At 43.8% G+C, this 25,633-nt stretch overlaps 2 protein-coding genes across 13 annotated transcripts in view; one reads left to right on the top strand and one right to left on the bottom strand.

Moving 5' to 3' along the window:
• Positions 1–16,922, bottom strand: part of LMNTD1 (lamin tail domain containing 1) — a 440,038-nt gene extending 423,116 nt beyond the window's left edge. For 9 of the 10 annotated variants that reach the window (XM_079936801.1, XM_079936802.1, XM_079936803.1 and 6 more), the window contains exons 1-2: positions 16,793–16,922; positions 7,412–7,582 (exon numbers count right to left, since the gene is read on the bottom strand). The gene's annotated coding sequence lies outside the window, so the exon portion shown is untranslated. Of the gene's footprint in view, positions 1–7,411; positions 7,583–10,635; positions 10,701–16,792 lie in introns of all 10 variants that reach the window. The other variant, XM_079936806.1, reaches the window with a different exon arrangement.
• A 32-nt stretch (positions 16,923–16,954) lies between these two features.
• The window catches only part of RASSF8 (Ras association domain family member 8), a 129,794-nt gene continuing 121,115 nt past the window's right edge, over positions 16,955–25,633 (top strand). Inside the window, exon 1 of one of the 3 annotated variants that reach the window (XM_079936817.1) lies at positions 16,955–17,053. The gene's annotated coding sequence lies outside the window, so the exon portion shown is untranslated. Of the gene's footprint in view, positions 17,080–17,727; positions 17,868–25,633 lie in introns of those variants that run through there. The other 2 variants (XM_079936816.1, XM_079936813.1) reach the window with 2 other exon arrangements.

Below are 25,633 nucleotides of genomic sequence, written 5' to 3'. Positions count from 1 at the left end.
GAGGGAAAGGGTGCCCAGTGAGCCAGTCCATGAGTTGAGTCATTGTTCAGATCCATTCCAAAGGACTACTCAGTTTCAACTAAACCCCTTAGGTTCAAGTTAAGATTCTCTGGCTAAGGCTTTTCTCTGTGATCTACTCCCACTGGAAACAGCTCAGACATCACTTATCTGGCCTCTGATCACCTTCCACCTACAAGACCCTGGGACGCATACAGGGACAAGAAACCTTGAGAAACAAGAGCCTTCCAGGATAAAGCAGCTGCATCTTCAGATTTCTTCTGAGATTCCCATAGTCCCCATGACAGCCAGATCTTACACCTTATTTTCAATATTCCACGATCTTTCATTTGGTGATAGTGATGATAGAAGTCCTCCTTTCTGATTTTATCTTCATTGATTTCTATCTTTTGTACTTCCTTCACCTTACAGAAATGACACTTCTGTCTCATTTCTTTCTTAAGTCTTCTTTCTAATCCTAGCTGGTCAAGTTCCCTCTGGTTTCCCTTGCTCTACCAACCAGTCTGGACTCCAGGACGAGTTGCTTCAACACTGTCTTCTTGAACAGTCCTTCCACGTGTTACCTTTTCTGGAGTCTTTCATGTTAATCTTAGCCTCTTTCAACTTCTTTTCCATCTCCACACCTAAGCTACCAAACTTTTGGGAAAGACTCCAAAACCATATCAAATACTTTTCCTCAGCAGTCCTTTCAGACACTCCAGTGGACTTTGTACAGCTTCACGCATGATGGTTACTGGTTTACCCCCCTAAAATGCCCCGTTGTTATTCCAGCTTCCTTATTCTATATAGTTAACCTCGCCACTTAATGTTATCACGTCCTTTTTGGCCTCCCCCTTCAAATTTTCTTTGTGTGTCCACTCTTTTCTTCCTCATTGTTCCAGAGGGAGCTGTGCCCCTTCTATATTCAATTTAGGCATCCCTTCAACCTTTTCTCCATTCCTTTCCTCAGCTCTCTGTCTCCTCTCTTCATCTCCATCTCTTGAATGCTTCTGTTAGGCCTACAAACACTCTCAGTATTCTATGAAAAACAACAAGCAAGGAAGCAGACAAATGTTGGTCTCCTTTCCAGGGCAAATCTATTTGCTCCTGGACCTCTTGAAAACTGGCAAATGCCGCACTGTTTCATAGAAATCTCTTTCTTGGGGGCCACCAATGACCTCTAGTCACCAAATCCAATGAACTGTTTTATCTCCAGTTTACCTGATCTCTCTGACATGTCTGCTGTCACCAACTCACTCCTTGCTTGGCTTTTGGGACACCCACCATGTTCTACCTGTGCCTTCTTTCCTCCCTTCAGGGATTCCTTCCTCTCCCAACTTATCGAAGTCATCTTCCACAGGTGCTTTCTCCAGACCTCTTTTCTCGAATCTCTTCTTGACTTCCTCAACTCCCACATTTTAAACTACTGCTTCTTGTGGATTATTCCAAAAATCTAAATTCCAACTGCCATTGGACATTTCTACCTTGAACATTCTAGAGGAAGGTTTGCAAAACTAATTCTATAAAGGACAGCTAGTAAATGTGTTAGGCTTTGCAGGCTGTACGGTCTCTGTCATGACTGCTGAACTCTCGCTGTTGTGGTGTGAAGGCAGCCACAACACATAAATGGAAGGGTGTGTCTGTGTTTCAATAAAACTTTATTTACAGACACTAACATTTGAATTTCATAGAATTTTCATGTATTACGAAATACTCTTCTTCTTCGGAATTTTAAAAAATCATTTAAAAATGGAGAAGTCTTTCTTAGCTCTTAACAAAACAGGCAGCAGGCTGGATTTGGCCCTCCGACCGGCTGGCCCATCCCAGAGGCATTGCCACAGTCACATGCTCCTCAGCCACTTACTCCTCCTTCCCCATTGTGATACTGTTTCCTCTTTAAGGCTGTCTTTATTTTTGCTTTAAGTTAAGAGTTGTGTGCCGTGTAATTTCCTGCAGGTACAGACTTCTTCTAGAGTGGGCTTAGGAAAAACAAATATTAATAAAGTATTCCCATGTCCAGATAAGGAAGCTGAGGCCCAGCTTGGATCTGTCGTAGAGTTGAGTAGCACTAAACCCAGCATTAGACGACTCTTTGGACCAAGACTCTAGATGAATTGTCACACAGCGGTCAGTTACTATAATGTGGGTGTATATATATATATATATATATATATATATATATATATATATATTAAAGCAACTTCATTTATTTATTTTATTTATTTTTTGGCTGCATTGGGTCTTCGTTGCTGTGTGTGGACTTTTTCTAGTTGTGGCGAGCGGGGGCTACTCTTCGTTGTGGTGCGCAGGCTTCTCATTGCAGTGGCTTCTCTTGTTGCAGAGCACAGGCTGTAGGTGCGCAGGCTTCAGTAGTTGCAGCACGTGGGCTCAGTAGTTGTGGCTCACGGGCTCTACAGCGCAGGCTCAGTAGCTGTGACGCACAGGCTTAGTTGCTCCGCGGCATGTGGGATCTTCCCGGGCCAGGGATCGAACCCGTGTCCCCTGCGTTGACAGGCAGATTCTTAACCACTGCACCACCAGGGAAGTCTCTGTGGGTTTATATTTTTAAACACAGAAACCAAGAAGTAGAAAACCTAAGAACCTTGATTCTTTTCAGACCTATGATCCATACTGCATTCTATCCCATACTGCATTCTATCCCCCTTACAGAACGCTATAAGCACGTTCTCTCGTCAGTCTGACGGCTGGTTATGTCAGGCAGCCAGGAACTGGTGGAAGAGGGGAAGCAATGTTTACTAGAGCGAAGTTCCACAGATGTCCGTTTAAGGTTGAAGTCGACATCATCGTATGAGTAAAGAAGATCTAGATTACAAGTACCATAATCTCGATACTGGCAGACAGAGTTAAAGTCCAGTATTGCATTTAAAGAAAAAAAAAGTGGGACTTCCCTGGCGATCCAGTGGTTAAGACTCCCCGCTTCGACTGCAGGGGGCGTGGGTTTGATCCCTGGTCCAGGAACTAAGATCTTGCAAGCTGTGCAGCGTGGCCAAACAAAAGAAAAGAAAATTTTTTAAAAAATAAAGTGAGATGAATTTGCTACTAGTTAAAAATATGTACAGAGAGAATGGATTATTTTCCTGTAGCTAATGCCTATTTTATCCTCTTAAATGTTTTGTCTCAGAATTCACCCAGAGTTCTGAGTTCTACGAAGAATACTGTAATGTTCACTTAGTTTTTTTAATGTTATTAAGGTCGTAGATTCTTTCATAACTCCTTTTCCTACCTCTCCCGTTTTAGGATTTTGAGGAATGAATTCATCCCTACTTCGTTCAGGGCTTAGATGTTTGTTTTTTCAGCCATGGGCCGATTTGGCACTATTTATTTTAACTTTCATATTTTAGATTATCTTGTTAATATATATTCTAATGGAAGAACTTTATGAAAAACCTAAATTACAAATGTTACTTTACTTTGTGAGAAAAACAAGGCAACCAACAAATACACAAGAATATTCAGCAAAGAAGTACCATTAGATACGACACCAATTGTGGTATAAAAAATAAACCATGAATATGTGTGTGATTCTATCCTCATTCCAATTTATAATTTTTTTTTGAAATTCAATGATGTTAACCTTGCTTTATTCTTCTTTCACTATTGTATTATAAAGTGACCCTGGAAGAATTTTGTTTCTTGAGACTGCATTTGATCATAAGCAGAATTTGGCCCTAATTAAAATGGGATTATCATGGGATACTATATCAAAGAAATGTGCTTCTGAGGTGGGTATTCTTTTACTTGTTTTCCTTTAATAGATATAATGCAGGCCAGAACATATTACCCCTTTCAAATAACAACTCTTTGGAAAACATGTCTGGCTTTGGTAAACAGACTTTTATGTTTGAATGGAGGATTAAATTAGCCTTATCCATTTCTTAATATATAGAGAAATACACTAGCAGAATCAAAACCAAAATGTCTAGAGTTTTGTTTTTGGAAGAAAATTACTTTTTGCTTATGTAGTTTTTGATTATTCAGTATATTTTCGTAAAATACTTTACAATAGGACATCTTGTGAAATAATTTTTGTAGTAGTTTTATAGAGTAGGCTAAGCTGCTGTAAGAAAAAGCGCCCCAAAATGCAGTGGCTCGAAGCACAGTGAAGTGTGTTTGTCTCCCAGGTAACAGTGCAAGACAAGTGTCCCAGCTTGGTGGGCAGTTCTGCTCCAGCCAGTCACTGGGGACCCAGGCTGGCAATAACTCTGCCATCCACAGCTGGCTTGCAGGGTCGCTCTGGTCTAGGTGGCTACGTGGGGGAAAGAGAGGGAGTCTCAGGCCAGGGAGATCCTCTTAAGCAGATGAGGCAGAAGTTCCTCGAGTCACTTGTACTCGTATTCCATTGGCAAGTACCCACTCCCATGGCCACACCTAGCTACAAGGCAGACTGGAAAATACAGTCTCTCCACGTGCCCAGGAAGAGGGGAAAAACAGAAACGGTGTACAACTGCAGTCGCCGCATATCTCTGGTTATGAAAAATTATGAATTACCAACAACATGCATTTCAAGGTCTCTAGAACGTTATACAAAACACAATAAAATGTAAGAAATAAACAGGTTAATTTTTTTCTATTATGAAAATATTCAACAAGGTAAAAACCAAGTCAGCTCTCTTTGATTTTATGTCACCACGTCAAAAAGATTTTTTTTGTACCAAACACAGAGAGGAAATATCCAACTTAAAATAAATCATGTCCTAAAAGCTGGGAATTCATTTTCTCATAGAAACAATTTTCTAAAAGTGGCCAGGTTCCAAAATTACTTCAAAAGGGCTCATTTACCTCCTGTGGTACATCTGCATTGAAAAGGCAGTGGAACGCAACACAGTAGTGTAGCACTCAAAACGTGAGCTAGAAATAATTTTTTTTAATATTTTTAATATGGAAATTATGTTTAATTAGAGAAGGACGAGGTGAGGGCCGTGGGGAGTGGGAAATGAATACTTTAATGCAAAGTCAAAGCGAACTTTCAGACGTATTCTGGCAGTGGTTCTTCAGTTTGAAAACACACCAAAATGTGTTTTCCTCCTTCGAGGTTAATCATAAGCGAAATGAATATGCTTATCAGCCATGCATTACAGGTAGATTTCTGGAACAAAATGGGAGGGAGAATATAATGAACAAGGTGTAGGAGGAGAGAAGTCTATAAGGTAACCAAGAAAGAGAAGGGAAGGGAGGAAAAATCTCACATGCTCATGTCTCTAGTCTACAAGGTATAAAGAAAGAGCTAAACAGAGGGAAAGACAAAGATGAGGGTGGAAGACAGGAACCAAGACTGACATAGGCATGATCTCTCAGGGGGGAAGGATGGGGACAACTTGGGATTGAGTCTTCCCTGACCCCATCTCCAGGAATTTGATTACTGACTGCAGTGAGGGTCTCAGATTAGAAGAGGCAGCATGCAAGCAACCATGGCTAGAGAAAGAATGTTCGCGAGCTAAGAGGAATTTAGGGAGTGACTGACTTCTATTTCTTTTTTCGTTAATTGGCACAAGGAGAGTTCGTGGTTTAAAATTAAGAAAAGGAAAACATATCAAAATGAAAATTAGAAGAATCTTCATGGCAGAAAAGATACATCTGAACAGGGCCCTGATGAAGACACTCCTTTGCATCTTTGAAGTACACATTTGTTTTCTTCTTTCTAGCTGTTCTATTTCATTACAACTTAATAGTTCCCCTACTGCGTACAACATGACTTCTGAAATGCTTGATCTTGAGTAAAACGGCAATTTTGAGCAGCTTGATCTGGGGGTAAGTCCTGTGTCTTAAGTACCGTGGAAGGCTGTTCCCCGTGAGGCTGACTGACTGCTTACAGCCCACTGATTGCGGAGCTCACCAAGGGATGTGGTTTCTCTCGCTTGACAACCACACGTACTATAATCAGAGAGACATGACATGGGGCTCCTCTGAAATTACCTCGAATTGCCTTCCAAGCAGTACTTGGTCTAACAGTGGCTCTGGCAATAAGGAACCATCGCCATGGGTATCGAAAGCCCACCCAGCCTTTCTGAAGCCTGAGTACGAAAAAATGATTTCTTTAACTTCGGAAAATGAAAGCACCATTTGAAAATAAATACGAATTCTCAAATTGGCTGCAAACTATTTAATCAAATGCCTTTTGTGGTTTCAGAGAATATGAAGACAACCCCAAACATGTTGACACAATTTCACAAATTTCTCTTATCCCAGCTTATTGTTGTCTTAAGTATTTTGCAGAGAGATACAAGTTTATGAGACAAGGAATCGAAATGAAGTTGAATAAATACAAGTGTTTGTTTGTATTCCATCTTGAGTCTTAACTCTGAGCCTAATTAGCTGCGTTATCTTGAGCAGGTCCTCAGACATCTCTGGATTTGATTCCTCAACTGGAAATCGAAGGGATTCGATGAGATGAGCTCTAAGACCCCTTGCAGCTCGACAGGCAGTAATTCAAGTTTTCTCAGCTTCAGCTTTGCCGTGACAGGGGACTTTACTGGGTTTTGGGAAGACGGAGCTACTGCTTCACGCCTATGCAATACTGCCCTGAACAGACATGTCACAGCTGCTCTGGTTCCTTCTGACAGAGGCTGCTTGGATGGGCGTGAAGCCAGTGAAATTCCAGCAATAAAGACTTGTGGAAAAGCTGCCATGGGACTCTTAAGGTTTTCCACTATAACCTGATGACCCTCAGCCAACTTTACAAAGTGATGAACAAGCATTCCCAGTCAACAAAAAGAAACCCTTCAACCATGGCTCAGCCCCTCCCTGCCACTGGAGCTCTCACTCAGAACGCTAATGCCAAAATACTGGTTTACCAGTATTTTTCATTTGCAGTAATAACCTCTGAGTGAGGAGGTTTATCAGCAGAATGGACCCAAAACAAAAACAAATAAGTGCATGAAGAAACTTTTCTGTCTCATATTGGCCCACCTGGTACCTGGTGCTCATTTCTGAAACATCACCAGGGCATCAGTGCCCTCCCTCCCGCTCCTCAGAAGCTAGGTTTCTGGTCTCACACTGTCTCCCTGTCCCACCATGAGACAGATTCGGGAAAGCATCTCACTAAAAGATCAGGCCTCTGACCTGAAACTTCTGATTTCAATAGTAAGAGTAAGGATAAAGGCTACCTTGAACTGGGGCCTACTCTAGGTCAGATCACTTTATTTGGTAAACATTCTTTTTTTTTTAATTTTATTTATTTTTTTATATAGCAGGTTCTTATTAGGTGCCTATTTTATACATATTAGTGTATGTAGGTCAATCCCGATCTCCCAGTTCATCCCACGAGCACCACCACCACCACCACAACCGTCACCAACACAGGCAGAAACTGAGGCCCAGACAGATAAAATAAATTGCCCAAAGTCAGCCCCACCGGCCCCACCCTAGATGCTAATCCACTCACTTCACAGCTTACCTGGAGCCATCTACAGGGCTCTGTCCTCTGGGGTAGGTGAGAGTAGCCAGGAGGATGAAGAAGGGTTAGAAACTGACAACCAGCATTGGAAGACTTCAATATATTTCATCCTCAAAGAGTCTATCCTTTTGATAGCTGTCCTCACTCAGGCTCGGGTCTCTGAAGGTCGCTCTGAAAAGTGCATTAATTTGCTTTTCATTTATCTAACAAAGACTCACTCAAGCACCTCTTACATGCACAGTAACTACTGAACTGGCTGCTGGAGAGTAGGTCTGAAAGAAGAGGAGAGCACTCCAAGATGCTGTCCTCGCCCCAGGAGGATTAGAGTCCTGTACGCAGCCTGTCAGACCTCCTTTAAACCCATGTAACCTCCCAATGCATCTTGTCTTCTGCCGACGTTACCTTCTGCCGACATTAAGAAACTAGAATTATTAAATAATTCTAATTAATAAATAAATAATTAAGAATTATTTTCTCTCAATTTTAGAAATTTGAATTTTAATCATTCATGTGAAGTTTTCACTATCTCTAAAATATACCCTAAGGATGTCCCTGATTGCTCACAGTAAACTACTGGTTATGTGCAAAGTAGTTCTTCCCCCAAATCACCACTTCTTCCCTTTTCCAACTCCAGCCTATTAGAAAAACAGAAATTAAAACCACCTGCCTTGACTGACACTGCCATGGGGTCTCCAACCGTTTCCTTTTTCTGCATAACACCCAAGCCTGGGGGTTGACTGCCAAGGACTGGAATTTTAGCTCCCATATTTCATTTTGTCTTGCTCGTTTTGCTTTTGTTTTTAATAACTCCTTTTTATCCCCTTATTTGCTTCTACGTCAAATGGCCAGACAGAACTAGACCCCTTACCTACATGGACCCCAGAGTACAATCACAATTATTCTTTTATTACAGGAGTAGGGAAACTGACATGCTACTCATCTTTGATTAATTTCTGACACTTGGTTCTAATAAACAGTGGTTTTTGTTTTAACCAACACTTCCCTAGGGAACAGCAGGGGCTAAAATTAAAGCACAGAACCAAAAAACATCTCTGCCCTGAGGAGAATAAAAAGATTTCTTTCTTTTGACTTACTCTCTGAAGCTACCCGGGGCTGAATTGATTATCTACTTCTGTCTAGAATCACTGAAGTATTATGCAGTTTTTTCTGCAGTTTGACGTGCTGTTGTGACCCCTATTAGTATGGGGACGTCCCAGTTTTGAGGGCAACAAGTAACACGGGCATTCTTCATAGGGCATCCACTCTTCGTCCATTTATTTGTTATAAAGCTCTAGTGGCCCATATTGCTCACAGGATAATGACGTTTTTAGAAACCAATGCTTAGAAATCAATATATAAATTGAATGCTACGAGTGAAGTCACAGAATAAGGTAAAAAATAAATAACAGAATTATATTCACTGAATATTATATTCGTGGTACAAATTAAGCCTAACTCAATTTTTTTTTTTCCTGGATTTTTTAGTTGGATTTTTTAACTGTTTGGGTCATTATTAGAAGCTGGAGCAAGCCTATTCTGCCATGTCTCTTCTCTTTCTGTGACACCAATTATTTCAATTTATGATGCATATATTCAGATTATTAGAGCCAGATGTGACATATAAGGTAATTCTAGAAGCCCTTGCTGAAAGAACAATGCAGCCCCACCTGGATATCCGGCCCTCTTGGAATAAACGCACGGAAGGTACACAGGGAACAGTGGAAGAGGAAAGACCTCTGTCAGACCACGCTTCCACCTTAGAAAGGTCCAGGAAGGCAAAGGGACTCACCCAGGGTGAAAAAGTTTATTAAGCCGAAGAACTAGCACTCACTGGGCTATTTCCTAGGATGGTCCCTTACCTGGTAAAAGACACGTAAGACCAGGAATGTCCTTGAAAATGCACACTGTTGTCTTCATCATAGTTTACCTGTGGGTTATGTGCCCAATTTGCTTGTAAACTGACTTGGAAACATCAATCATTCTCCAATAGTAGGTTAACTTATTTTGCTGGGTGAGCAGTCCATGACGAGGAAGCTGTGATGCTGCCGGGGCTGCCTGATCGTCACTCCTCAGCCCTCACCCTCAGCACGCCCTGGGCACCAGGTGAAAGGAACCGGCCTAACCCAGACCTCAATTTGCAATTCCCTTCTAATCTTTGCACCCTGAACCTTTGCCAGTTCTATGCTGCATTCTCTCAGCCCTTTTTGAGTCTTGCCTCACTCTAATTACACTCTAATTACAGTGGTAAAGAGTACAGATTTTGAAGTCAGACTTCCTGGGTTTGAATCCCAGCTCTGCCGCTATCTAATGATGGACTCTTGAGTGAATTACTTAATCTCTCTCCGTTTTGGCTTCCTAATCTATAAAATGGGTGTAATAGTATACCTGATAGGGTTGTTGTATTTAAAAAGTTATTATATGAGAGGTATTCAGAACAATGTTTGGCACAGAGTATACTGAATGGGAAAATTATAATTATTGGCTTTGTTTATATTCTCACCTACAGGCCTGTAGATGATGATGATAATATAATAATAATGGCAACAACAACACTTATGTACCAGGCACTGTGCTGAACGCTTCACACACATTATTCCAGTTAATCACAGTAAGTCTTCACGTGCTACTAGTATTATCCTCTTCTCTTCTACCCCTTATTTTTTGCAGATAAGAAAACTAAGGTCTCAAGTAGTAAGAAGCAGAGTCAGGACTTGAACCAAAATCTGTCTTGGTATCTTCCCAATCTTTCTGAGAAAAGAGGCTTGGAGTTCTTTGAAAGTTCTTTTACTTAAATGGGTTGCCTTACCTCCCATACAGGTCAGGAAGACTGAAATCCCCACATAGGCTGAAGGGCAGCAGCAGGAAGGGAAGGGTCTCTCCTGGAAGATGTCAGTCATGAGACGATGACACCATTAATGTCTTAACCTGCCCACCCTGCCTTCCACCGTGTCACACGGCACCCATGTGGGCTGTACTGCTGAGGCCACCCGGACCCCTTACTTATTTGAGTACAGAATTAGAAAATGTTCTGATTCCAGCCAAAGTGGTACTATTTGTTATCTCAATGTCAGTAGTTCTGGGGAGTCATTTATTTCTACCCCAGCCTTAGGGTAAAGGGAACATCTCTTCCTTTCCCAGATTAGAAAAAAAAAAAAATTATGATTTTCCTCCCTTCCTTCAGGGCTTATAATAGCCAGTATTTTACACTCTTGCCTCACACTCACCTAGTCTCAGTTGTCAATGTATCTTCCATTAGTCTAAACTGGTGTCTTCAGCGGAAGGTCTGGGGCTGAAGGACCAGGGGAGAGAGAGAAGGAAAGTGCCCAAGTTTGCTAGAGGAACACCATGCACAGCCTTGTCCCTGCTCCTGTACCACCTGCCCACACGTGTATCTCCTCTGGGGCTCTCTGCCCCCTTTGCTCCCACATTGTACCCCAGAGCGTCACCCAGCACCTCCCAGGACAGCCTTTGGGTGCTCCCCTGAAATGCAGGTGAATCAGCAGCATGGCCTCTGTTTTTCCCTAAGACCCACCAGTGGCACCCACGCTACACCTGGCTCATGGGGCTAAATTTAGGAAGGGGAATAGCATGGGAAGGATTTTTACTCTACTCCCTTTCCCCACACCCACCATCATATTTAGCCGTCAAACTATTAGAAGGTGTTGCAAAGCTGAAGTTGAATGTTTGTTATATTAAGAGTGGTGGGAAAAAGAATCTGAGAAAAAAAAATATATATATATAAAACTGAATCACTTTGCTGTACACCTAAAACTAACACAAAATTGTAAATCAACTATAATTAAAAACAAAAAAAAAGAGTGGCGGAAAAGCTGTTTGAAGACAGACAAACACAGCTCCAGCGGCCAGGGGAAATAGAAACCCTAGTGGGCAGCTGAGGGGCTGACAGAGGAAAGATAAGCAAGCAAGTACATTTCTAGGGCCAGTGGAAGAGAACAAAGGGGGAGGTTAGCAAGTGGCCTCAGACATAAGCCTTAACCCAAAGGTCCCCTTGTCCCGTCCCAGCCTGTCTGGATCTATCCTAAATTTTCCTAACATCCTTAGTTCCTTCCTTACCGGGCACTTCACCTCAGTCACTGAAGCCACCACCAGCTGCCACTGCTTGGCACAAAAGGTAGGTGAGGAGAGAGGGAGTTCCCAAGCCTGTGCTGGAAGGAGAGACGGCCTCCGCACGTCCCTAGTTGTGCTCTGCGCATGCTTTCCTTTAGAGACAAGGCTGCACGTGGTGCTTGGTCTCCGCAGTACTTTTAGTAGTGTGCTTCAGTTGTTACAGGATCCTTAAGGGCTGGGTGTGGAGCTCTAACCTATCCATATATGATGTGTCATGGGTGCTGTCGGTACCCTTCTCAGATCCCTTCCTGGGGCCAGTATGTGCATCCCTAGCTGCTGTGAGTGTTGGTTGCTAAATGCAGCTGCCTCTCTCTCAGAGAACCACCTGTACCCTTGGGGGGAACGGGAGGTGCCTTGCATTAGGGGTTACCACCAACCTACAGCCAATGAGTGACTGATAATAGGAGTGCAAAAGGGCAATCTCTTTGCCCCAAGGAACCAACTCTGTGGTCCAATTCCTGCTCCAGAGTTCCCCACAGGATCATGCTAAAGCTGGTCTCCAGCTGAGGCCTTGTCTTGTCTTTGCTTTTATCCCCCTTACCCTATGCTACCTCCCTGGTTCCCCTTCTCCTGAGGCACACCCTCAGTAAGTCACTTGCACAAGAATCCCTGTCTCAGGCTCTGCTTCCAGAGAACCTGATCTAAGACACAGGCTCATTTCATGTTTATTAGAGGCCCTTTATTGTCACCAGAGCAATACATCTCTGAGAAAACCAAGGGTGAGAAGAGGAACAGCTTGACAGGACCCTAAGCCAAATTTGGACATACAAGGCAACTCAATTTATAATATTCCTGGGCCTACGCCTAAATGAAGATTTACTTATTCATACTCTAAGGTAATTTTTCTCTTTCTACAGAATATGAGTTATTATACTTATTAAAAGAATTAGATGCGTAGCATTTATTATTAATCAATACATTTGTTACAATTCTTTCAAATGTGGCTGGATGATTCTAAATTATTTTATAATAATTATTCTTACTATGGTCATATAAATCTCACATTTTAAATCAGTTGTTGGGTTGTTTTCCCTCCAAGAACGATAAACTCTGTTACTGTGGATGATTGGGTCCCTGATAACGAGGCTCTGGTTAATCCAGCAGTGTTATAAACAGATCAGATTTCCAGTTTGCAATTAATAAAAATATAATTAAACCCATAAAGGCAAAGCAGAAGATATTTTAATCTTTCTGCTATGATTCAGCAGTCATATCGGGGACATCATTATAAACCTCAATTATAGCATTGGAGAAGTGTAGGGAGATTGGCGAGTGGCATTCAGGTGGAAAGAATGCCAGACGGTCCAGATTTTACTGCACGTGTTTACAAAGATGCAACTTCTTAACATCAGGCACCACATTCACTGTTTTTCCCCAGTATTTGGATCCTAGTATAGGCTCTTGTGGAGGCCCCCCATAGTTAATCTCAGCTGACTAAATCCATTCTCCTAGCCTACAATTAAAAAACCAAGGGCTTCCCTGGTGGCGCAGTGGTTGAGAATCTGCCTGCCGATGCAGGGGACACGGGTTCGTGCCCCAGTCCGGGAAGATCCCACATGCCGCGGAGCAGCTGGGTCCGTGACCCATGGCCGCTGAGCCTGTGCGTCCAGAGCCTGTGCTCTGCAACGGGAGAGGCCCCAACAGTGAGAGGCCCGCGTACCACAAAAAACAAACAAACAAACAAAAAAAAACCAAGACTTTCATTTTCGTGGGATTATCCTCTCAAAAAACTTCTGCCTAAATAAGAAGTCAATCATATTTTAAATCCTATTTCTGAATACATTTGTATTTATTCCTTTTGGTATAAACTGTTATAGTTTCCATTTATAGTTTATGCTTTATTTTCTTTCTATATTGTACTTTGCTATTTAACATAATAAAATTTTAATCACCCTCCTGCTCCATCAAATTATTGGAGGCTCCTTTAAGGAGTTATTTATGATTTGGTCTCTAAACATTTTATTATTTTTTTAACAAGAAACTATCATTAAATAAAAAATTCCTACAGATCTGAGAACTGTTGGTTGTTTCTAAAAAGGCCCTTTATGTGGGTCAAATAAATCACAATATTTATAGATCTTTGCAGTGTTTCAGTATGTGTACAAGATTTTCACTAGGAATGGTGAAGAAAACCACATTTAGTTGCTTTCTACACACATATACTGAAGAGAAGAGGAGAGATGATTTTTTTTCCTTCCAAACTTGTCAGTAACAGTGACTAAATGCAGGCTTGGTAAGATAGGCTGAATAACTTTAAATGATCCCATTTGTACAAATTTTAGTATACGACTTCAGGCTTCAAGGTAGCCTTGATATCACAAGATTGTTGCTGTAACTCCAGCTATTACATCTGTGTTTCAGGCAAGAATAGTGCTTGACTCAGCCCTGCTCATAAATGAGGACACACAAAGGAGTTTTCCTGGAAGGTCCATATCCACATGGCCAACACTTAGTAACCCCTATCTGCAAGGAAGGTTGTGAAAGAAAACTTCTCACTGGGCACAAAATCAGGTTTCTATTACTAAGAAAGATGTGGAGAAAGGGAATGGGATGGGCAACTAGCATTATCTACCTAATTTTCTCTTTTAGCATCTCTTTCCTCAGATGGCCTGTGAGCTCATATTAATATTAATTTTGTCATTAATTTTTGTAAGCCCAGAACTAGCACAGTACCATATTTATTATGTTTATAAATTAATGACGAAAATGGAACTCTCAGCTCGTCATAGGTTAGAAGGAAGAAGATCCAAGGCAAGTATAACAGATGAGTAGATGACATGAGTTTACTGCATTTATACTATCATTCATTCATTTAATTGTTATTTCAACTAATATTAATTGAGTTCCCAGTCTGAGCCAGGCCCTGTGTCAGGCATGGGGGATAGAGCTATAAATACAACAGAGCCCCCGGCTTTAAGAAGGGGGTGGGGGGGCGAAGTTGGAGGACGATAGTGAGGGCTCCACTGGTAAACAAGCAATTTCAGGGTCACATGGTAAGAGAAGTGAGGAGTGGTCCTGAGCCACCGTTTGAGGTTAGTAAGCTGTTAGTAGTCTGGGTGAAACACAGAGTGGGGAAAGCAGCAGCGAAAGAGAAGGGAAGATAGGTGGGACTAGACAATAAAAAAATGTGTAAGTTATACTCAGAAGTCCATAATTTACTCTTTCCAGCACACATACCTACTTGTTTCTGACAAAATGTTTGTTTCTCCCTTGGACTTCCTCATGAACGGATTTCCCGACACGTGGCCCTTAATGGATCTGACCCACTGACAAGCTTCTTCTGGCCTAACCTGTAGTCACAACTGTGTTCCATGAGCCTTATCTGACATGGTACAACTGTCTTCCCAGCATCCCATCTTACAAGGTGGTGTTCCCTGGTGGACCTGTTTGGGAAGTGTTGGTCCAGATACATATTTCTCAAGCTTAGCAATCTGATTCCACTGACACAATAAAGAAAAAGTTGCCAGGGATTTCCAGAGAAAGGAATTTATCCCCATATGTTTCTCTCCCTTCAGATTCTCTTCTTTTCTGAATCCATCCTCTCAGATTCTTTTCTTGAAAATCAAATCTGATTACATCACAGGGCTTGAAGTGCATGAATACTCACTCATCTAGTTAGGTTACTTTCAGGGAAAATAATTAGAAAGCAGAAATAAGGGTTGTTTACAAATCCTGCCAAGGACATTTGGTGTGATCTCAGGAAGGCTTAACAGGGATGTGATTATGGCTAAGAAAGCTCAAAACAAATTATAGTATATGCTGAGGAAAGAATGCATTAACCACATGGGGCTGAGGTAGGGAAGAGATTTTTCTGGGTTTATCCGGGCTGGACAGAGGTAACTTCACTGACTTCTGCAGCCACCAGTAAGGCACACTCTGATTCGGAGGTGGGGATACCTTATCAGGTACCTGGATCCTAGTGCTTTCCCTAAATAGTGGACACAGATATTCAATCATAGCAAATTTCATCTGATTTAAATGCTGGTCACATGAAAGGTAGCTGTCATGAGTCAGTCAACTTGTTCACCTCTGGATGCATGATAAAATCGAGGTCAGGACCCTCCTGGTGACCAAGAGAGACTAGATTAAGGTTCTTCTACTTGGTGAGCTCCTGAGTCCTGGTTTAACAATAGCCACACTCCTTCCTGTTATCACTCATCCCTGTTTCAAGACCTCCATAAAAGAAGCATGACTATGGCAGATTCATTTTGTTGTGCAGTGTAGGCTAACACGACATTGCAAAGCAACCATACTCCAATAAAAGTTAATAATAATAATAAAAAAGAAGGATGACTATCACAGCAGAAAAAGGGAGGAAGGTCCTAAAAAAGAAGGAGGGGTCAACATTGGCAAATGCCACAAAGGGCACCAGAAGATGGGGACTGAATTTTTCCATTAGATTTGGCAATTAGGCAGTGACTGGTGTTACTCAGTGGAATTAAAGGTTGACAAGGGAATGAGAGCTTAGGAAATGTTAACATTAAGGCTGGAAAACTCCTCAGGGAAGAGGATTCATGCCCTACAGAGTCTCTTAAAAAAAGTTCCCTCGGGCTTTACACTTGAATCATAGAGAGCTTTTCTTGTCACCAAATCCTCCAAATGTAGATTAGCCAAAGTGGGGTCTTACCATCCCTCTCCTCAGTTCACCTCTGAGGTAGAGGAACTAATGAGCTGTGCAATAACTAAAGGTCAAAATAAAAAGAGGAAGAAACAAAAAGCCTACAAACCCAAACTCCAAACAAAACGAATCAAGCCCTGAGTAAGACGAGCGGTAACAAGTTGTGCTTCAAATGTAATATTCCCGTTTCGATGATTAAAAAAGCAAAAGAGCAAAGAAAAAAAAAACCCAAAAACTGAGTGTCTGGAGAATCAAAAGGGACATTTTATAACTGGAATGCTTCCTTGCACCTCATCCATTATTCATCCTCATCCCATTTCCCTCCAAACTGATAGCTGTTCCTGAGTTGTGGGCTTGTGTGAGCACAAGTCTGGCCCAAAGACTGGATTCTGTCTGGTGGCTAGAGTAATCGCATGCCGTAAAAAAAGAGGTGGAATGGTGAAAACAACACACACATCTGCGTTTCCATATGAAAGCACTGCTTTCCTTCATTGACAATTTGCTATATTTAAAGGTAGATGCGTGTGCATATGCGTGTGTGTGTGTGTGTGTGTGTGTGTGTGTGTGTGTATGTGGTGGAGTGGGGAGCGGTTTTCTGAATCTGAGCCCAGCTCTTTCTAAACTTGGTTACTCACGTCTGATTCATTCGCTGTGTTTTTCGTCTCCTGTCTCTGTCACTGCCTGCTGCTGAGAAGGGGGTCGCTGAATCATTGCCACTCCAGATGAAAAGCAATTCAAACCCAGTCCTGAGGGGATGGAAGGGCTTTTTTTTTTTTTTTTTTAAAGCGTCCGCAGAAAAAGCCTCCTACTTTCCGGGGTGACGATGGAGGGCAGTTTTGCAAGTCTCATCTCCGGGCTATGGAAGATTTTGCTCCGTGAGAGTCAGCGAGGCACCGGTCATCTCACCATTTCTGGCTTTCAGGTCCACGGGCCTCGGCTGGCTGGGGGTGTGCGACCGGCCGGGTGGCGTGGGGGCCGTGCCGGGGGGTATGGGGCGGGGAACCGACAGCCCGAGCGGCTGCGCCACGCTCCCCGCCGCTTTAAAAGCTCCCACAATGCAGCGCTGGCGTCCCAGTTCCGTTACACTGTCTCCCGGCGCGGGCGAACCGGCGAGGCGCGGGCGGGGTAGCAGGGGAGCGGCGGCTGTAACCCGAGCGCCCGGCCGAGGGGGGCGCCCCCGCGCCGCAGCTCTCGCGCGCTCAGCCAGCGGCCCGGCGAAGGGGCGGAGCCGCCAGCCGCCCGGCCCGGCCCCCGGCCCGGCCCCCCGCCCAGAGGCACCGGCCGCGGGAGCGAGCCGGCCGCGGACTCCGCCGCCTACGCTCGCCCGGCGTCCCGCACCGCGCCCGCCGCCCGGTGCCCGTCTCCTTGCCCAGCCTCGCCTGCCCGCTGGCCCGCGGCATCGGCGCAGCGCTGGGAGCGGCTCCCGCCGGCGGTGCCGCAGCTGCCAGCGCGCTCGCACACCCAGGCACCGCCGCCTGGGGCGTCCGCGCTCACCTAGCGCCGGCCGGGAGGTGCGCGGAGAGGGCGCGCCGGGGAGCTGGGGCCTCCCGCCGGTGCGGGGCGCGCTGCCGGAGGAGCGCCGGGGAGCGAGGCGCCCCGGGCTGCGTGGCCGGGGACCGGCGCTGGGCGGCCGCCGGGCGCCGCCGCGTCCCCAGCGCCCCGGCCGGCCCCGCGGGGCGGCCTGCGGGGGCGGCGCAGTTGCGAAACTGAGTAAGTATTAACTTTACTAGGCGGCCGAGATCTCTGGGCAGCGTCCGGGACCCCTCCCTCCTCCTCCTGGAGCCTCCGGGCTCCCCCTTACCCGCCCCTCTCTCTGCACCTCGGATTTCTTCGTCCGATGTGCCCCCGCCCCGCCGCCGCCGCCGCCGCCGCCTCCGCCGCCGCGGGCTCCAGCTTCCTCCAGTTCACCTTTTCCCTCCTGTCTCCCCTTTGCGCGTTCTCCTCGCCGCACACACGCGCTTTGACCGAGAGTACGAGCTTGTTTCCAGCCTCTGTTTCCTCCCAGTGTCCTTGGCTGGGGAGTTTAGAGGCCACTTTTGTTGGAAAGGGAAATGTATGTCTGGCTTCTTTAATTTCGCTCCAAATGGAAATCGGATGCTCGCTTGCCGAGCGACTGCTTGGTGAACGCTTATTTTTTTCCTCTGAAAAGATGATTGGTTTACAGGTTTTTAAATGTTGTTTGAACGATTAACCATCCTCGGTGCCTATTTCCCCTTGCCGCCAACCCGTCTGGGGAGGGGAGTCCAGAAGAGGGGACTTTCAGAGTAATTCCGTTTTGCAAACTAGAAACTTTGAGAGGGTATGTCGCGGAGAGCTTAATAAGATTGAAGCCAAAGGGACGTGAGCTTTGAGTGTGGGGTTCTCGTGTAGCACAGGATCTTTCACGCCAGGTACCTGGGCTCGTAATCGAGTGTTGCGTTGTTATTTTAGCATCCTAGAGCCGCCTGGTTGCTGAACCACTACTTTCTCAGCATCAAACGGCATCTTGAGCAGTGCAGGCGTTGGCTATAATTGCGGGTCAGTATTGCCCCTGATCTTTAGGCATTAGACGGGAAATAGATGCAGGGCACGTTTCATAGCTGACTTAAACCCGTCAGGTTAACCTTGTCAATACATCAAAGCATTGCGTTAAAAAAATTCCTCCAGCCTGATGACACAGAGGGACGAACATTTATGGATTTTCCAGTGTAATGTGCCACAGGAATTCTTCGTTAGATCTGTTTTGTCTGCAGGAAGCACCTTTAAATATGGATAGATTTCTGATTTTCTGTCGGTGGGATTAACCACCCATTCTGGTAGAAGGCCCCAGGTAATCTTTTACTTATTTATTTATTTTTAGATTTATTTATTTTTGGCTGTGTTGGGTCTTCGTTGCTGCGCGCGGGCTTTCTCTAGTTGCGGTGAGTGGGGGGCTACTCTTCGTTGCTGTGCGTGTGCTTCTCATTGCGGTGGCTCCTCTTGTTGAGCTCTAGGCGCGCAGGCTTCAGTAGTTGTGGCACGTGGGCTCAGTAGTTGTGGCTCGCGGGCTCAAGAGCGCAGGCTCAGTAGTTGTGGCTCTGGGGCTTAGTTGCTCTGAGGTATGTGGGATCTTCCCCGACCAAGGCTCGAACCCGGGTCCCCTGCATTGGCAGGCGTATTCATAACCACTGCGCCACCAGAGAAGTCCCAGTCTTTTATTTTTTAATTTTCTTTTTTCTTAAGTCTTTCATCTCTGGGTTGCCAGGAGTTGGCAATCATGTTGTGAAGGAACAGAAAAATGGGAAGCTTTCTTAATGGATTTTCAGCATCCCGTCCTTTGCCTGGGTGAGGCAGTAGTGAATGCCAGCTAGCCCTCTGCAGGGAGAGGTACTGCATGGACACAGGAATCAGGAGGCAGGACAGAGCAGTATTGTTTTGGAGGATGGTTTGTGTGAGATTTTATCTTTTAGCTGGCATATCAATTGTACTTTTAATTCTATTTATCCCCATGGGGAACTATCCCAAACCATAAATATTATATGTGACCATACCCCACTTAAAGAAGACTGAACATAATTTGATGATTGGACTTTTGAAGGATCAGACACAACAAAAATATAATTTGTAATGTAGACGGTAAAACCTTTCAAAAATCCTTCCCTTCCTCATTTTCTCTCCTTTTAAGAGTCTTAAGACGGTACTCTCGATACACAGTTGGCAGTAATGCCTTAAATTCTTTCTAGGTTCATTGATAAGACCTAATTTGGGGGCTTCAGTAGCTGAGGGGGACATCAGAGAGCTCAGAGAGGGAGGAAATCATGGGACTGTGCAGGGAGGAAAGGCATTTCAGTTTGCTGAAGTGGCAGCATGCTGCAGAGAAAAACAGTTTAAAAGAAGTGAGAATGTTTAGATTGTTTTTAGTGTGCATGTTTCCTGAATTTGTCATTCGGTTGAGATATTTAGGAATTGCAGAATTTAAATTCTGTGAGGTTGTGGTATCATTTCTTTTTGCCTAGTATTTTATTTTTATTAAGGTTTCGATTTTTTAATGTGAATCTCAATGCTTGGCTTTTGTAGCCTCTGTACTGTGTGGCTTGCATTAATTTTTGACTTGAATGACTTGGTCATTTTGAGAAATGATGAGTGTTTCAGAGTTTCTTACTCATTAATTGATCTGTCTTATGTTGATGTAGGTAATGAGAGTAAAAATGTTCAATGTTGAATATTGTTACTCTTTCCATTATGGCTGATTCCTGGCATAATGGGTTTGCTCATTTATTGTAAACCATTAGGGTCCTAGATATCTTGCTAGTGTTCAAAACATAGCAAAACTCTTTGCAGGTAGCAGTGGCGTGGAGATGGGAGTGGGATAGGAAAATATTGTGCATCATAACTCTGAGGATTGGATTTTAAAAATAATGTATCACCTGTTTTCTCTCCTGCTAGCTTGCTCCAACCCTAAATAGATTTTAAACTTCAAAGCTTTCTGCAAAATGGGGATATTATTACTAAGAGCGATGCTGTGACAAGTAGAACACCTAACTTGGTGCCTGGCCCATCTCAGCCAGTAAATAAATGGCAGCATCTGTGACTTCTTGAAAACTGAGCTCATGATTACTCAACCTTTCAAACTGTTCCTCCTCAGTTTTTCATCTCATCCATCTAATGAGTGGCTCAGGCCAGGAGGCTGGAGTTATCTTCCACTCTGTGTTCTGTTCTGTCACCCCCCAGCCAACCAGTTTGTCGCAAAGTCCTGTCTACTTTTCGGGCATAATCTCTTTCAAACCTGATTTTCAGTCTCCACTATGCTCCCATCCTGGTTCAAGCCACCACCGTCCTCTTTCCCACTGCAGAGGCCTCCGGCTCACACTCTGCCCTTCCTTCCAGTCCCTCTTCCACCAGCAGCCAGAAAGAGAAAAAAGAAGTCACTTGCTCTTTAAAGTCTTCAGAGTTCTTATTCTTGGGGTAAAATATAAAATCTTCAACATTCCTACAAGGTCCTGTGTCATTTGGTCCCGTCCCCCATTTTCATCTCTGGCCAGCCACGTGATTCAGCTCTCTAGCAGACTCACCTCAGGGCTCCTGCTGGTGGTCTATTTCAGGACCACCTCCTTGAGTAATTTCTAATCCTTGGGTGCTGGTTCAGATATCCTCTATAAACGTCTTCCCTGAGAAGGCCACCCGTGTCGTCATGCGACTTAGAACCCCTTGATCGTCTCCCTCATAGCAGTTATCTTTTCCTTCTTAATATTTACCACAGTTTATAATTATGTGTTATTTGTTTAATATTTCTCTCTTGCCCTGAGGGCAGAAATAATGCCTGGTTTATTCACCAGTCTATACCCAGTGCCTGGTGTGTATATAGTATATGCTCAATAAATAGTTATTGTTGTAATGAATAAGATAGTAATACAACTTGTGATTTGTATATTGATTGCCTTCTTTATCACTGTTAAATCTGCTTCTAACACAAAAGCCAGGCTGGCTGTCTCCTACATTCCTTCTTTTTTGGTTTTATGTATAACATGAAATATCCTTTACAGATATCAGGTAAAATGAATACATTGGAGCTCTGTGGAAAATTCATAAATAAATTGAGACACCTTTTAATTGGTGTTACCCTTGTGATTTTCTGTTGTAGATAATCCTTTTTCTAAGTACATCATTAAAGGAATTATGGTTTTTTCATCAGCACAGGATTACTGAAAGTAAAAAAAAACTTACCATGTCACATTAGTTTGCACATGTCATATGATAACATGTTAGTCAGCAGCTGTGGATTGCACCAGTGCTCGAATTCAAAGGAAGAAAGGGCAAACTGGAGTAGAAAAAGGAGAGTTATAGTTCTAAGGATGTTTAGTACTGTCCAGCTATTGCTGTGACTTGAATAAATAACTAGTGTCACTTGGCCGTTTAGTTAAGGTAGAGAGGTAGTTGCTTAAAAATGGGAGCCACCTAGAGGTCTGGAAGTTCTTTTTTCCCTCTCACTAAAGCAATTCCTTGCTTTAGCCAAAAAAGTCTCATGACTTTCCAAGGCCAAGGAAGGCTTAAAGCTTGGAGTGTTTTTGTCATGTGGTTGCTCTTTACAAAATATTAGCTTAATGTACTATAACTCTTAAGTACTTGTGTCTTCATTAATGTTTCTGGCCTCTACTTCTTACATAATCACCCACATTTTCTTTTGACTTTAGTTTTTTAGGGCTTTAGTTTCCTCTTAGAACTTTCCCTCACACCCTAGAGTGAAGCAATTCCAATTATTTTCTAGTTTGGTATCTGGTGGGTCACTAAGTGTACAGGGAACTTGGGAGTTGATTGTAGGATTTATTTCTTTGCACTCAACCTCTAGGTTTCCCCAAAATGTTACACGTCTTTGTGATTTGGACCCTGAGATTTTGCCAGCCAGAAGCCAGATGCCCTTGGGTTGGGAGAGCAGAGCAGGGAGGATTAAAGCATTTTTAACCCCCTATTATGTGCCAAGTTCTGGGCTAGGTGCTCTCACAAAAGAAGAGTGAGTAGTTCAGCTGGTCAACATCATGAAGAGGAATCTTAAGCTTTTCATACATTTGCTTCACTCAAGGAAGTTGTCCCTGTTGTTTCCTCATTTCCCCACCTTTTATTTTCTAGTCGGGAAGGCATGACAAGTAGAGATGTCCTGTCTAGCCAGACCCTTTACCTCACCTTGGTACTTATTTAGATCTGATTTTCCTTGTATAAAAATACTGGGAGTGGGGCTGGAGAGGGGCACACCATGTGATTTGCCTTTGTGGGAGGTCTTTGTGCCCCCAGGACATTTGCATCAGGAGTAGTCACCATATGCCCCAGAAGAAAGTTCTGGTTGGGAGCCCTTGTTATTCTTTCCCTCAGGTATACATGCTTACAGGCTACTTTGGGTGACCTTGAACAAGTTTCCTGGAGCTTTTTAGCACCAATAATATTTATTGCCTATTTATTTCACATCCTTGCTATAGGATTTAGAAGACTTGGGCAATTTTTTTTGTCACATTCAGATGTATCACAAATCTCATTACAGTTAACTCCAGTGCTGTCCAAGTTTTAGGCATTGAGAAAGATATTTTCTTATTCAGCAGTGTATTTTTTTTATTTTTTTTATTTTTGCGGTACACGGGCCTCTCACTGTTGTGGCCTCTCCCGTTGCAGAGCACAGGCTCCGGACGCGCAGGTTCAGCGGCCATGGCTCACGGGCCCAGCCGCTCCGCGGCATGGGGGATTTTCCCAGACCGGGGCACAAACCCGCATCCCCTGCATCGGTAGGTGGACTCTCAACCACTGCGCCACCAGGGAAGCCCAGCAGTGTGTGTTTTATTCTTTGTTTTGATAAGAAATCCGATATAAATACAGGTTGTAACAAGAGGAGAATTGTGATAATTTTCCACCAGGTTCTATTCATGTGGGTGATATATTTTGTCACTCTTGTTAACTGTCATAGACTTCTGAGTGCTAAGTCATGTTTATCTTTAATTATAGTAATTTTATTATTGGAAGATCACTTTAAGTTATTCCAGATATAAGTATATACATTGAAAAAATTAGGGTTCTCCTAATGGATAGATGCTGGACAGAAAAGTAAGTTCTTACTTTTTTTTTTTTTTGATTCAAATATTTACTGAGCAGCTAAGGAGATACAAAGGTGATTAAAACATGGTCAAATGGACTTCCCTGGTGGTCCACTGGTTAAGACTCCGCACTTCCAATGCAGGGGGCGCGGGTTGATGCGTTATTGGAGAACTAAGATCCCACATGCCCCGCAGCACGGCCAAAAAAAAATGGTCAAAGAGGTGAGGCAAGTGCACAAGTAATAGAAAGCAAGTATAAGGCTCACAGAATCAAAGTGGGATTTTAGTTCCCCAACCAGGAATTGTACCTGGGCAGGCCCTCAGCAGTGAGAGCAGAGCGCAAGTCCTAACTGCTGGACCGCCAGGGAATTCCCCAGTAAGCTCTTACTTTTATTTTTGCTTAAAATATTTGAATAGGTCTATAATCTCTGAACCTAGCTCATGCCCTCCATTGTAATTTGTCTAGTCTTGATTACCTGTCTCTTCTGTTATAGTCTACTGAGTATGGACATACGGTGCATATTTGAAAGAGTGCACTTCAGTTAAAAGCCTGGCTAGACCTGGGTAGCCTTAGGGAAGTTATGATACTGGCCCAGCCTCATGTTTCCTGATCTTTAAATGGGGCTACTAATTTGTCACTCAGGGCTAGTTTGGAATAAAAGAGGTGTCTATGTGTGTCTCTGTATGGAAATGAATGTATATGAAGTGTCTCAGTGAGGAGTTAGCACCTTTCCCTCACACAGCTCCAGTGAGCTCTGTCTGAACTGGGAGTCTGAACAGGCCTCGGGGCTCTTTGTCTGTCCAGACCGATGGTCTGGGAGCACCTGAGTTAGAGAAAGCACTGTCAGTGTAGATCATCCAAGGGTGGGAGTAGAACGTTTGCTAGTTGACATGGAAGACCCTCCCCACTCACCACAGTCTGGAGGTGTCTATCTCCACGGCCTTTCTCCATTGGTAATGCTTCCCCTCATTGAATTTCAATCTCACTTCCCCTTGGCTCCTGACCCTCAGCGTGGAAAGAACATGCTGAGGTCTCTCTTGACATTGCTGCTCCTTCTAGCTGTCTCCTCTCTCAGCCACCTTCTTACAGAAGCCATCTATGCTTAATACTTCTGCCACATCGCCGACAAACTCGCTCTCCAAAGGTACCATTTCTTAGAAACATGTCTTGCCACAGGTACCAATATCTTAATTGCCAGCATCAATGGAAGCTTTTCACCCCAGTATAACCAAAGCTTTTTGTAGCGTGTTCATGCTGTTGAGCGATCTCCCTCTGTCTTTTTTTTTTTTTTTTGGCTGCGTAAGGTCTTTGTTGCTCAGCGCAGACTTTCTCTAGTTGCACCGAGTGGGGGCTACTGTTCGTTGCGGTGCACGGGCTTCTCATTGCAGTGGCTTTTCTTGTTGTAGAGCACAGGCTCTAGGCGCACGGGCTTCAGTAGTTGCAGCACACGGACTCAGTAGTTGTAGCACGTGGGCCCTAGAGCCTGCAGGCTTCAGTAGTTGCAGCGTAAGGGCTCAGTAGTTGCAGTGTGCGGGCTCTAAGGCGTAAGGGCTCTAGTAGTTGTGGCTCGCAGGCTGTAGGACTCAGGCTCAGTAGTTGTGGTGCATGGGCTTAGTTGCTCTGCAGCATGTGGGATCTTTCCGGACCAGGGATCAAACCCATGTCTTCTGCATTGGCAGGCAGATTCTTAACCTTGCGCCACCAGGGAAGTGCCTCCCTCTGTTTAGAAATTTCTCCTTGGCTTCCTTGTCACCACTCTTTCTTCGTTCATTCATTCATTCATTCAAAATGAACTGCATGCACTTACATGCATGGGGCTGTAACAGCACAAAACACATAGAACTCCTGTACTCATGGAAAGCATACTCTATTAGGGGGAGTTAGATAATAAATGAATGAGTAATTTTATATTCTTTATATAATGATAAGTGTTTTGGAGGAAA

The sequence above is a fragment of the Stenella coeruleoalba genome (genome assembly GCF_951394435.1).
Source record: "Stenella coeruleoalba genome assembly, chromosome: 11".
In the NCBI taxonomy this organism is placed as follows: domain Eukaryota; kingdom Metazoa; phylum Chordata; class Mammalia; order Artiodactyla; family Delphinidae; genus Stenella; species Stenella coeruleoalba.
The sequence above is the reverse complement of the archived record's forward strand: the minus strand, read 5'-3'. Positions and strand labels throughout refer to the sequence as shown.